Source organism: Desmodus rotundus, chromosome 1, assembly GCF_022682495.2.
Source record: "Desmodus rotundus isolate HL8 chromosome 1, HLdesRot8A.1, whole genome shotgun sequence".
Classification (NCBI taxonomy): Eukaryota; Metazoa; Chordata; class Mammalia; order Chiroptera; family Phyllostomidae; genus Desmodus; species Desmodus rotundus.
Window position 1 is genome coordinate 137,514,552 of NC_071387.1, and position 13,187 is coordinate 137,527,738.

General features: G+C 36.6%; 1 pseudogene; it reads left to right on the forward strand.

Annotated features, from left to right (window-relative positions):
• The first annotated feature begins 8,116 nt into the window (after window positions 1-8,116).
• On the forward strand, window positions 8,117-8,779 carry LOC112307134 (pre-mRNA-splicing factor SPF27-like; annotated as a pseudogene).
• The last annotated feature ends 4,408 nt before the right edge of the window (window positions 8,780-13,187 follow it).

Below are 13,187 nucleotides of genomic sequence, written 5' to 3' on the forward strand. Positions count from 1 at the left end.
TAGAGAGAACAAGGTGGTCTGCCTAGGGACTGCAGGGTGTAAGAAACAAACCAGTAGTGAGTTCCTTGGCTTCTGTTTTATTGCCTCCCGTATACGCAGGACAGAGCACAGCACAACATGCAACCTGGAACTTCCAACTGCACAGAAACAAAATTTTCTGGGAAAAAGATTTCCCTCTTGCCAAAGGACAAAAACAAAACATCTTTTTGACAATACCCACCCTGCTCCAACAAAATATCAACAGAAAAACAACCCCCCTTCTTGACAGGAGAAAACTTTTCAAGATCTAAGGGTAGGCAAAGAATTCTTAGGCTTGACACAAAAGAACACCACCCATAAGTGGAAAAAATTGATTCCCTGGGATTATAAAATGAAAACATGGGCTTTGTGGAAGGGCCTCTTGAAGAGGATGGTGAAACAAGATACGATCTGGTAGAAAACATCTGCGAGCCGCCTATCCAACCGAGGGCTGCAGAGACCTCTCAAAACTCACCACCTAAAAAACATTCAATTCATTTAGGAAACGGGCAAACACTTTTTGGTGAACAGGTGTCTCACCGAAAAGAAGACAGAGATGAACGATAAGAACATGAACAAGTATTCCACATCATTAGGCATTAGGGAAATACAAATCAGCACTTCTTTGTTAATGAGTATGTTCAAATCCTTTGCCCGTTTTTTTTCATTCAGCGTTCTGTTTCTTCATGGTTGTGCTGCGACAGTTTGGGGAGAGGTTGTGTTTGTTTCGTTTTCTAATCGGAAAACAATACCTTGAGCATATGTGTTGCAAATATTTTCTCTGTCTGTGGCTTGTCTTCATTTACCTTAGTGCCTGTTGAAGAACAGAAGTGTTTAAAATTTCTGTAGTCCAATTTATCATTTTCTTCATAAATTGTTTTTTGAAGTTGCATTTTGAGAAATCTATTTTGTAGATAGTGTGAGGAATGAATTACAGTCTTCTTAAAACGTATTTATTTCAGCATATGTGTGAAAGAATCATTACAGGTTTTATTCAAAAGCATTTAACTCTCTTCCCCAAAAGAAAACCATTTCTCTTTGAATCTTGATAAGTATGTACACTAATCTAAACCCTGAGGTAAACTATATACCCCATGTACTATAGTAAGAAAAAAATACTTTTTTGTACTGAAATACCAGGTTTTCCTTCATTACCTTGAACAAATATTTTCATTATTTATTAACTAGCATCATTAGATTTCCTAAAGATAAATCAGTTGGGATTTCTCTGCTCAACATTTGAAAGTCTCTTCTAACCCCATGTATTGATATTTATCATCCTAAAGCACACTGAGTGTTTAAGAAAGACGTCACTGGTGTTACGATGTATGCACGTTAATCTTGTCGCCCTTTGTTAACAGTTTCCTTGCCCGTGTCCGCACTGTAATGCCTCTGAAGTAAAACTCATTCTCTCCTTGGATATCTTTTTTCTACCCTATCACAGAGCACTGAGGCAATTCTAGACTTCCCAGGCCTAGGATTTTCCTATGATAAGTTTCAGTGAGATAAGCTCAAGAATTCAAGCAAGTTCAATTGTCTAAAGCTATCTGGCAGCCAGAAGAAGTAGATAAAAGAGCACATTGTGAAGACTGACTTTTATTCAAATTCACATTTCTGAGGTATGTATTTCCTTAATGAAGCTGGTGTCTTAATCCAGAAAAGCATCTGTTGTACTCTCTTCAGTGAAACCTTTGTTGTTTTTCTCTCTGAGGGCTACTACACTATCTGATTAGGGCCGGTGATCAAAACGAAGTACTACATTAAAAAGACACACAGTGCAAGGTGAAGATCGGGTATCACAGAAATGGACACTTGAAACCTATATAATCTTATTAACCAATGTCATCTCATTAAGTTTAATAAAAAGAAAGAAAAAAATTAAAGAAAAAATAAAAAGGCATCTGATACATTCTTATCACTACCAAAAAAAAAAGTATGAAATAAATGTATAATGTCAGGCAGAGGTCATTACTGACAACAGAAGTTTTGAAGACTAGCAGTTCGTAAAAGATTTGGTGACTGAAGTTGTGACAAAACTAATTTAGCAGATGTTTAGCCTTCCTTCCATATTCTTATTTCACCTGACTCTTCAAGTAACAAAGCCTTTAATCAAAGTATTGATTTGGGTCGATTTCTTTTGTTTCCCCTCTCAATAATTCTATTAAACAAATATTTTGTGATAAGCAACACTGATTACAGACTAGAGAAGTATAAGGACTGTAGAGACTAATTGGAGGACAATGACTTCTTCAGGGAAAAGGAAACTGAGTTTGAACTTCAAAGATAGGTTCTGAAAAAACTTCCAAGTACGTTGGCATTAAAGAGTAAATTCTAGGAAAAGAAAACAGGGCAAAGCCCTGAAAAGTTTCCATTATTCTAAATTATAAATAATCATAGCTTTTGTAGCTGAGAAGAACCTGGGAGTCCTTCTCAGGGCACTATTCTGTTGTGTATGTGACAATCCCTGGAGTTGACAGAAGTGACTCTAGATCATGGAAATAAAGGGAGGTAGATTATGTTTCATAAAAGTATATTTTACTAAAATTAAAATGTCAGAATCAGTAGTCTCTCCCAATCACTTCATTTTACATATAAGAAAGCAGCGCAATGGCAAATTTATGAGAGATACTAAACAAAGCAGAAGTATAAACACCACTGTTAGGACACATTTATAGATGAGCTCGAACTCTAGGGAAAACAATTCATTCTCCAGGAATTCTTAAGAAAGGGAAATAAAAGTCCTACCAAGGTCAAATGCCACAGTTGAGAATAACAAGGAAAGACTAACTTCCCACTTTATATAAAGGATAATTTTACTTTATAAAACACACAGTTCAAAAGAATATAATTATACCATCATAAAAAAAAGTAATGATCTACTGACTAAAAGTACTCATTATACTGAGAAAATACAGTTCTGAATGTAATGATAGAAATGTATTTATTATATAGTATATACATTTTGAGATATACTCATTATACATCTTTTAAAACACAGGGAGGGATACTTTCTAATGAAGGCTATGGTGGAAGAACACTTCACAACTAAAGATTGGAAGCTGAAAGAATTCCAAGTTCCAAAAAATTTTAATTTGACCTACATATATGATTCAGGAAACTTTATTACCAAACATAGCCCTGGCTGCTGTGGCTCTTTGGACTGAGCACCAGCCTGTGAACCAAAAGGTCACTGGTTTGTTGTGGGCCAGGTCCCCAGTAGGGGGCGCATGAGACGCAACCACACATTGAGGCTTCTCTCCCTCTCTTTCTCCCTCCCTTTCTCCCTCCTTCCCTTCCCCTCCGTCTTAATAAAATAAAATAAATAAATAAATTCTTCAAAAAAAAAAAAAAAAAAACCAGTGAGTTTCTTTTTTTTCTTTTTGTAGGGGATCTAGATAAAGCATTCAAAAGAATCAAATGCTCAAATCCATCCAGTAAAATATCTGATTTTATTTCCTTCAAGATTTGGCTAGCGGTGTGACTAAACTGACCTTCCTCAGATCAAAATAATGCAATCCTTGCTGCTCAGAGTTTCCCCCCTCTTACAGGCTCAATTAAAATGTAAAACTAAGTTTTTTCATATTTATGCTATGGCAGAAAAGGCGAACCTAGGCCTTAATTCAAATATCCATTTACTATGTGCATATATTGACTCATATAGACGTCTCTATGTATATATGAGCCTGGAATAGGTTGGCTCAGAAAAGAACCTATTTATAGCTGACACCTACATTCATGATTAAAATTATTTATGAAAAGGTTGACTTTTATCATTGGCTGTAGGAAAAAGGCATACATGAAATAACCCAGTTCACATCATAATCATTTCTCCCTTTGCTGATGACTTTCTTCTTCGCTTTTGGAGACCTTAGCAGTTACTGCTCATATTTATTAGCTGTTTTCTTGTCTATTTGTACTCTACCAAACTTGATTTAAACCTATGGGGATCCAAGACAGTATCTTTATGCCTTAACATCCCATTAGACACACTTTACTCACACTAATAGTACCCAATTTAGCAATGCAGCAATTGAGGAGGTAAGTTATTGCCTAATGAAACATTCATCAACTTATTATCTTCCTCCTCATTCACTCTGTTCTGCCATGTGTTTTATTTCATTCATTTGTCTTGTTTTATATAATTTATTATCTAACAATCTTTGTTCAAAACTGGCATAAAATTGTAACTTAGTAGGAAGCTTTCTGAGACAAACACAGCAAACTTGGCTGAAAATATATAGGATGGAAAAGATTGCTGGTTGTAGATCTTAGAAGATAGACTTTTTCCTTCTTTATAGTTTGAGTTTTTAAAATTTCTCATGAAAACACTGTCTTTGTTTTCTCTCTGATTAAACAAAAATACAATTTGGAGAGTAAAATAATTATTTCAGAAATATTTCCTTAAAAGTTGTATCTAAAATAATCCAGCATAAAGCAATAAATCAAAGGATGCACACTTAGCAATTACAAGTTGAAATCCAGATTATGACACTTTGCCCTGAACAACATGTCAGTTTATTTGAAACCGATTATTCCTCTATAATGAAAAATATTTTAATTGATTCTATTTGGTAAGGGGAGATAAAATTGAAAACAACTGCATATTTCCTGATATTTATATTGCTAAATTATCAAACAGAATGGTTTTTCTTTTGTTTTTATAGGTAATAATTGACTAGCAATTTTATAAAGTTATTAGAATATAGTCTTGATTTGAAATATTGTCATAATTCATATTTTAACAACTTCATTTCAAACTCTTCAGAATGTTTTGCAGTTTTAACCTATTAGTAAAATATTTTCTTTTACTACAAGGGAGACACTTTATGGATAAAATAATAAGATATTTTACCATACTTTCTTATGGATGGTAATAATATTTTTTAATTATAAAATCAATATAAATATTTCAGAAATATCTAAAATGGGGAGGTGAAGACTTAATTCTACTAATGTAAAATAACACTATAAAGTTATTCTATTACTGAACCTCTTGTAATTTTTATATAGCTGTGTATGGAATATGAATTATATTTGACATTTTCAAGTATGAAAATACTAAGGAATGAAAAGAACTAAGAGGTAACCATATATTCAAAGAGAACTAGAAGAGATAGTAAAGTATTATTATATTGTGAATTCACAGAGGATTAAATAAAATAATAATAAATATATTTGAAGAGAAAAAAGGCAAAACTTGAGAAAGAAGTGCTGTATTAAGTGCTGTATTATTCAGACTCATAGTTGAGTAAACCTGTAAAATATCAATTGGGTTTCCAAAACACTATAAATTGCAGGACTTTTTGTCAGGAAGGCAGAGTAGGTAAATGCAATGCTTACTTCCCCCCACAGCCACTTCACAGTTAACACTAAAGTACAGAACAACCAACACTGAGAACCACCCGAAGACTAGCTTAAAAGAAGTTCTATAACTGAGGATGTAAAGATGAAGCCACGTGGAAATTGGCAGGAAGGGCAGGGACACAGAATGAGCAGTTCCCAAACCTGCAGTACAGTGATTAACAGACAGGATATCTCAGAGGTCCCCCCAGAGGACTGAGGGCTCCCAGCCCCATACCAGGCACCCCAGCCTAGGACTCCAGTGCCTAGTACATAAGTCCCCAGAACATCTGGCTATGAAAACCATCAGGGACTGTGACTGAGTGAAACAAAGATCTTCTGGAGTCCCAGGCATTCCTCTTAAAGAGCCCTCACACAGACTCATAAACTCACTCACGCTGAGCTCCAGTGCTGGGGCAGCGGCTCAGAAACCACCAGGGATGAACAGGGATGAGATGAACTAACTTCAGAATGAGGGCTGAAGGGGCAGAGGGCAGAGCAGCTGTCTGCAGGCATGTGCCATTGCTTCTTTGTTGAGCCCTCCAGCCACCCAGCCAGCAGGCATAGGCAGGCACCAATCTGAACAGTACACTAACTCGGCCAACAACATTTGCTCTAGGGGATTCCCTAAAAACTCACCCAACTCATGAGCCTGGCTGAAATTTCCTCTAGTACATGCTCCACACAAGTGGCATTCCTCCATTCACACTGAGGACTTCCCTAAAACCTCTCAAAGGTCCATAAACTGCAAACAAGCAGTGGCTGGCCTTGGCAGGCCCCATACTTCTTTCTAAGCAGCTGAAAGCCAGGTACCTATGCAGCTGGCCTCAGTTTACAGTGTAGCTTCTCCCAGGTGCCTACAAGCCCAGAACAGGCAGCAACCAACTGCAGATCACTTTTTGGCTCCTACCACATGACTCTGGGCTGAACACAGGCAGTAGCTGACCTTGGATTGCACCAGAGTCCCTCCAAAGAGGCCCAGAACTAGCAACCAAGTGTCCAGCTTCAGACTATACCAGACACCACTCAGTCATCTCCACAAATGACACACGCAAGGGGAGGACTCAGCAAGCACCCAAACCCCTCCAAAGTAAATACTACTACTTGGGGTCAGCACCCACACAACAGCTCATCCACTGTAGTCAAAGCCATTCCTCACAGCTAGTGAGCCAGCTGGGAGTCAATCCCACCCCACCATCATGCCAATGGCAATCAAGGTTCAATTACAACAGGAAAGCACACACTACCTACATAAGGAATACCAATGGAGCACCTGGCTCAGGTGACTAGGAAGATTGCACTTCTGGGCCCCACAAGACAGTTAATATGTAAGGCCACTCTGCCAAGACTGGTAAACATAGCATATCTACCTAATACACAGAAATTTATACAGGGAGTTAGCCAAAATGGGGAGATGAAGAAAATTATACCAAGTAAAAGTACAGGACCAAACTCCAGAAAAAGAACTAAACAAAATGAGACAAGCAATCTACCACATGAAGCATTCAAAACATTGGTTATAAAAATTCTCAGTGAATTTGGGGGAAGAATAGATGAACTCAGTGTGAACTTCAACAAAGATATAGGAAGCATAAAAATGAAAATATAAAACAAAAAATCATTCAGAATGAAGAATACAATGATTGAAATGAAGAATACATTAGAGAAAATTAACAGATTAGATGAAGCAGAGGATTGAATCAGTGATCTGTGAGACAAGAATGTGGAAAAAACAAATCAGAAAAGTGAAAGGAAAAAATAATTTTTAAAAATCAGTATCATTCAGGGACTCGAGGAATGACATTAGGTATAAAAATACTTGTATCACAGGTATACCAGAATGAGAAGATAGATAGTAAGGAATTGAAAACATATTTGAAGAAATTATGACTAAAAATTTGCCTAACCTGGAATTAGGAGACAGACATAAAAGTCTAGGAAGTGCAGAGAATTCCAAACAAGATAGACCCAAAGAAGCCCACACCAAGACACATCGTAATTGAAATGCCAAATGTTAAATACAGAGAATCTTAAAAGCAGCTCCTTATGTCCAGGGAAGATCCCATGAAACTGACAGCTGATTTGGCAACACGAACACTGTAGGCCAGAGGGGACGGCAGGAAACGTTAAAAGTGTTGCAATGCAAGAACCTACAGCTGAGATACCCTACCCAACAAGGCCATCATTTAAGAGTTGGAGACTAGAGTGTCCTAGACAAAGAAAAAACTAAACTGGTTCATCACCACCAAACCAGCATTACAAAAATGTTAAAGGGACTTCTCTGAGAATAAAAGAAATGCTAAAAAAAACATGAATAAGAGAATATAGGAAAGAAAAAAAATTCTCACTGACACAAACACATATTAAAAGCAGTGGATCAATGAACTGTAAAGCTGGTAGAAAGGCTAAAAAGCAAAAGTAGGAAAACCATATGTAATTTCAACATTAAGGGATATACTCAAATGCACAAAAGAAGTAAAATATAATGACAGAAACATAAATGTATAGGGCATAAATAAAAATTGTAGTATTTTCAGTGTTTTCAAACCTAAGATACCATTACGTGTAATAGATTGCTACATATATGTAGCTTGGTATACAGGAAGCATAAGGTATGACAAACCAAAAACCTACAAGAGATATGCAAGAAATAAAGAGAAAGGAATCTAAACACAATATAGAAAGTCATCAACAGACAGTAGAATAAGAAAGGCACAGAGAAGGACCACAAAAATAATCAGAAAGGGCAAACCTAGGAATGGCAGACATGGGTTTTGTGGCTAGAGAGGCTGTGGTAGATGATCTCTCCTATTTTGACCAAGGACGTGAAGCACCTGGCATGTGAGAAGCATCTGTGGTGTGAGTGGAGATGGAAACTCTCAGATACCGACCTACTAGAGTAAGACCTGCTAAGCTCCTTGAGCTACCTGACAGCCCTGGATTTATTCAGCTTTTGAAGGTGAATTTGACTGACTGGCTGCTTGACAACCAGTTGAATTGCTCAGTATGAAATGATATGCACTTCCAGCCCCTTCCTCGGGCCAGAAAAATGATATTACTGCATGGGAAAAATGTGTGAGCAATTCTATTGCCCAGCTAGATCATCAGGTGGTTCAAATTGAGAATCCAGAACTAATGTCACAGCTTGGGGGCAATGTCTGGAAAGTGTGTGATGGAAATCTAGTTTACATGATGGAACATGTACATAAAGGGTTCCAGAAGTTATGGGAACGTATTCAAGATTTAAATTGTCAGCAAAAGAACATGCAACTCACAGCAGGATGTAATTTAAGAGAAATGGAGTCATTGGGTATCCCTGGTCAGTAAGAATTATGAGATTGGAAGGGTTTCTGTGTAATTAAAAAGTGAAGTTTTTCAAATGGAGCAGCAACATAGAAAGGTCAACAAAGAAAACATCTGACAAATTAATTCAAGTGTGAGGATGGCTCCAAAAAAGCTAAGAGAAAACAAGAAAACCTGCATGATATTGGATGAACTGCAGCAAGTTAATCAGCCCTCCCATCAGACCTTAGATATGTGAGCCAAGAAAGTTGCCTACTTTGCAAGTCAAAGAAGAGTTAGACAAAATGACAATAGCTACATACCTATCTGTAGTTATATTAGATTTAAATGGCCTAAATGCTCCAAACAAAAGACATAGAGTGGGTGAATGGATAAGAAAACAAGACCCAGATATATGTTACCTACAAAAGACCCACTTCAGAGACAAGACACACAGAGACTGAAAGTAAAGGGATGGAAGTGTTAGGGAGCAGCTGGGAATGAGCAGCCAGAGGGGAAATGGGGAGATAAAGGCAGGGCTCTCGCCATTACAATCTAACAAGAGAACTTAATACAGGAGGCTACAAGCAAAAGGGAGTCATGTCTCACCAATTAACTCAGCAAACCTGAGCCCAGCTGGCTAAGATTGCCAGGTGTCCTGAGCATTACAAGTAATACAGCTCAGGAGGAAGGGAGAGTCCATGAGATTGTGCTGAGGAAGGGGACTTCGGTAACAACCTTACTAAGATTGCCAGGTGTTCTGAACATCAAAGGTGGGAACTGCACAGGAGGAAGAGAGGGGCCTATGCTGGGAAAAGGGCCCTCTGTAACAATTTCACTAAGACAAAGAGCCTTTACAAAATGAGAAAGAAAGCCTTTGTAGCTGTACATTATTCCCAAGGTTTAGAGGGGGAGAAGGAGGAGAAACCTAGAAACTAACTAAGATATATAAGTCCTGAACCCCAATAGTGACATAGTTAGATTAGCTAAGTATCCACTTGTAGAGCCTGGGCTCAAGTATATAGAACAAACTCACTAACTTACAAACACACTTACTAACAACTTTCTTTCTCTGTTGATGGGCATTTAGACTTAGCCAGGTGCCTGCTCGCCGCAGCTGTGTGTCACGTGTGTTTCATAAGTACACTTGCTGTCTCGTTTCTACTATACGTGTTTGTCTCCCACTTGAATGATTCTCTTGCAGGCAAGACAATAACCAAGCCAGGGGAGGGGGGCTTCCTGACCTGGGTTTCTCTCTCCCCTCTGTAAGAGAAGAATGCATTCCATAAAATTGGAAATTTTTTAAAAAACTGGAGTGGCAATACCTATGTCAGACAAAATAGACATTAAAAGAAGGCCTCTGACAAGAGACAAAGAACGTTTTATAATGATGAAGGTTTCGATCCAAGATACAACTCTTGTAAACATTTATTCATCCAATAAAGGAGAATGTAAATATATAAAGCAAATTTTGATGGGCATAAAGGGAGAGATCGACAGTAACACAGCAACACACTGGCCAGGTCAATCAGACAGAAAATAAGGGAAAAGTGACATTAAACGACATATTAAACCACGTAGACCGACTTCAGATTTTTAGGACAAGTCACCAAAAAGCAGAATATAAATTTTTCTCAAATGTACACAAGAAAGACCACATTTGCCCAGATAGACCACATAGTAGGCCACAAAATAAGTCTCAATCAATTTAAGTGAAATCATATCAAGCATCTTCTCCCATCACAATGGTATAAAATTAGAAATCGTTTACAAAAAGAAAACAAATGTACACATACACATGAGATAAAATAACATGAAACTAAACAATGAATGGGTTAACAACAAGATAAAGGCAGCAATCCAAAGTACTTCAGCACAAATGAAATAAAAACATAATGACCAAAATCTATGGGGAAAATTTTAGTTTGATGTAGTACCATTTATTTTTCTTTTGTTTCTCTTGTCTGAGATGTATCCAAAAAAAAGTATTGTTACATGCAATGTCCAAGATTGTATTGCCTATGATTTCTTCTAGGAATTTTATAGTTTTGGTTCTAACATTTAATCTTTAATCCACTTTAAATTTATTGTTATGAAATGAATGGTGTAAGAAGGTGGCCTAATTTTGTTTTTCTGCATGTATCTGTTCAATTTTCCCAACACCATTTATTGAATCAATTGTCTTTAGCCAGTTTGTGCTTGCTTCTTCTGTAGAATATTAATTGACTATAAAGGTGTGGGTTTATTTCCAGGCTCTCTATTCTGTTTCATAGTTCTGTGTGTCTGTTTTTATGCCAGTACCATGCTGTTTTGATTACTATGGCCTTATAATATAGTTTGATATTAGGTAGCATGATTCCTCCAACTTTGTTCTCTCTCAAGATCACTGTTGCTATTCAGGGCCTTTTGCAGTTCTATATACATTTTTGAAATATTTGTTCTACTTCTGTGAAATATGTCATTGGAATCTTGATAGGAATTGCATTGAATCTATAGATTGCTTTCCGTAATATGAACATTTTAATGATGTTCATTCTTCCAGTCCATGAACACATTATGTGCTTCCACTTATTTGTATCTTCTTCAATTTCTTTCTTCAGTGTCTCATAATTTTCTGAGTACAGAAAGGTATTTTACATTCTTAGTTAGATTTATTCCTAGGTACTTTATTCTTTTGGAAATAATTGTGAATGGGATTGTTTTCTGAATTTCCCTTTCTGATAGTTTCATATTGGCATATAAAAATGCATCTGATTTGTGGATATTAATTTTCTACCCTGATACTTCACAAAATTTATTTATCATTCCTAGTAGCTTTTGGTGGAATCTTTAGGGTTCTCTAGGTACAATATCATGTCACCTTCAAATAACGAGAGTTTTACTTCTTCCTTTCCAATTCAGATGCCTTTTATTTCTTCTTCTTGCCTGATTGCTATGGCTAGGACTCTCTGTACTATGTTGAATAAGAGGAGTGAAGGTGAACATCCCTGCCTTGTTCCCAATATTAAGGGGAATGCTTATAGTTTTTGTCTGTTGACTATGATACTGCCGGTGGAAGGACCTGAATAGCCATTTCTCCAAAGACAGCACAGAGATAGCCAATAGACATATTAAAATATTCTCAATGTCACTAATCATCAGAGAAAAGTAAATTAAAACCACAATAAGATACCATCTCACACCTGTCAGAATGGCCATCATCAATAAATCAGTAAGTGCTGTCCAGGATGTAGAGAAAGGGGAACCCTTTTTGCACTGTTCGTGGGAATACAGATTGGTGTAGCCACTGTGGAATTCAGTATGGAGAAACCTCAAAAAAATGAAAATGGAGCTGTCTTATGACCCAGTGATTCCACTTCTGGGAATATATCTGAAGGAACCCAAAACACTCATTTGAAAGAACATAAGCACCCTTATCTTCATTGCAGGGTTATTTATAATCATCAAGATATGGAAGGAGCCCAAGTGTCCATCAGTAGAAGAGTGGATTAAACAACTATTGGACATTTGCACAATGGTATACTACTCAGCTGTAAAAAAAAAAAAAAAAAAAAAAAAAACCTTTATGACAGTATGAATGGACCTAGAGAACATTATGCTAAGTGAAATAAACCAGTCAAAGACAAATACTATATAATTTCACTCATATGTGGAATATAATGAACAAACTGAACTAAAAGGCAAAGCAGAGACAGATTTATAAAGAGCAGGCTGACAACTCTGGGGGGCTCTGGGGGTGAACGGATTGAGAGAAAAGAAAAAAGGACTCATGGACATGGACAACAATGTGGCAATTTTAGGTGGGGAAGAGGGTAAAAGGGGGATAAATGGTAAAGAATAAATATGATGTTAAAAAATCTATGGGATATAGCCAAAGCATTTCTTAGAAGGAAATTCAGAGCATTACAAGCCTACCTCAAGAAACAAGAAAAAGCTCAAATAAGCAATCTAAACTTACACGTATAAACTAGAAACTAGAAAAAAGAAAAATAAAACTCAAAGTGAGAATGAAGGAAAATATAAGGATCAGAGCAGAAACAAATGAATTATAGTCTAAAAAACAAATAGAAAAGATCAATAAATTAAAAAGATAAATAAAACTGATAAATATTTAGCTAGAATCATCAAGAGGAAAGGAGAGAGGGCCAAAATAAAATCAGAAAGAAAGAGGAGACTGACAGATAACAGATACTACAGGGTTATAAAGAAATACAACAAAAATTATATACTAACAAATTAGACAACCTGGAAGAAATGAATAAATTTCTAGAAACTTACAATTTGCTAAGGCTGAATCAAGAAGAAACAGAAAATCTGAGAAGACTAATTACTACTAGCAAATCTGAATCAGTAATAAAAAACCTCCCAACAAACACAAGTGTTGGGCCATATAGCTTCACAGGTAAAATTTACAAAACATCCAGAGAATACCTATACTTCTCAAACTATTTCAATAAATTCAAGAAGACGGAAGCCTCCCAAACTCATTTTTCAAGGCCATTCATTACCCAGATAACAAAACCAGACAGATACTATCAAAAAATAAA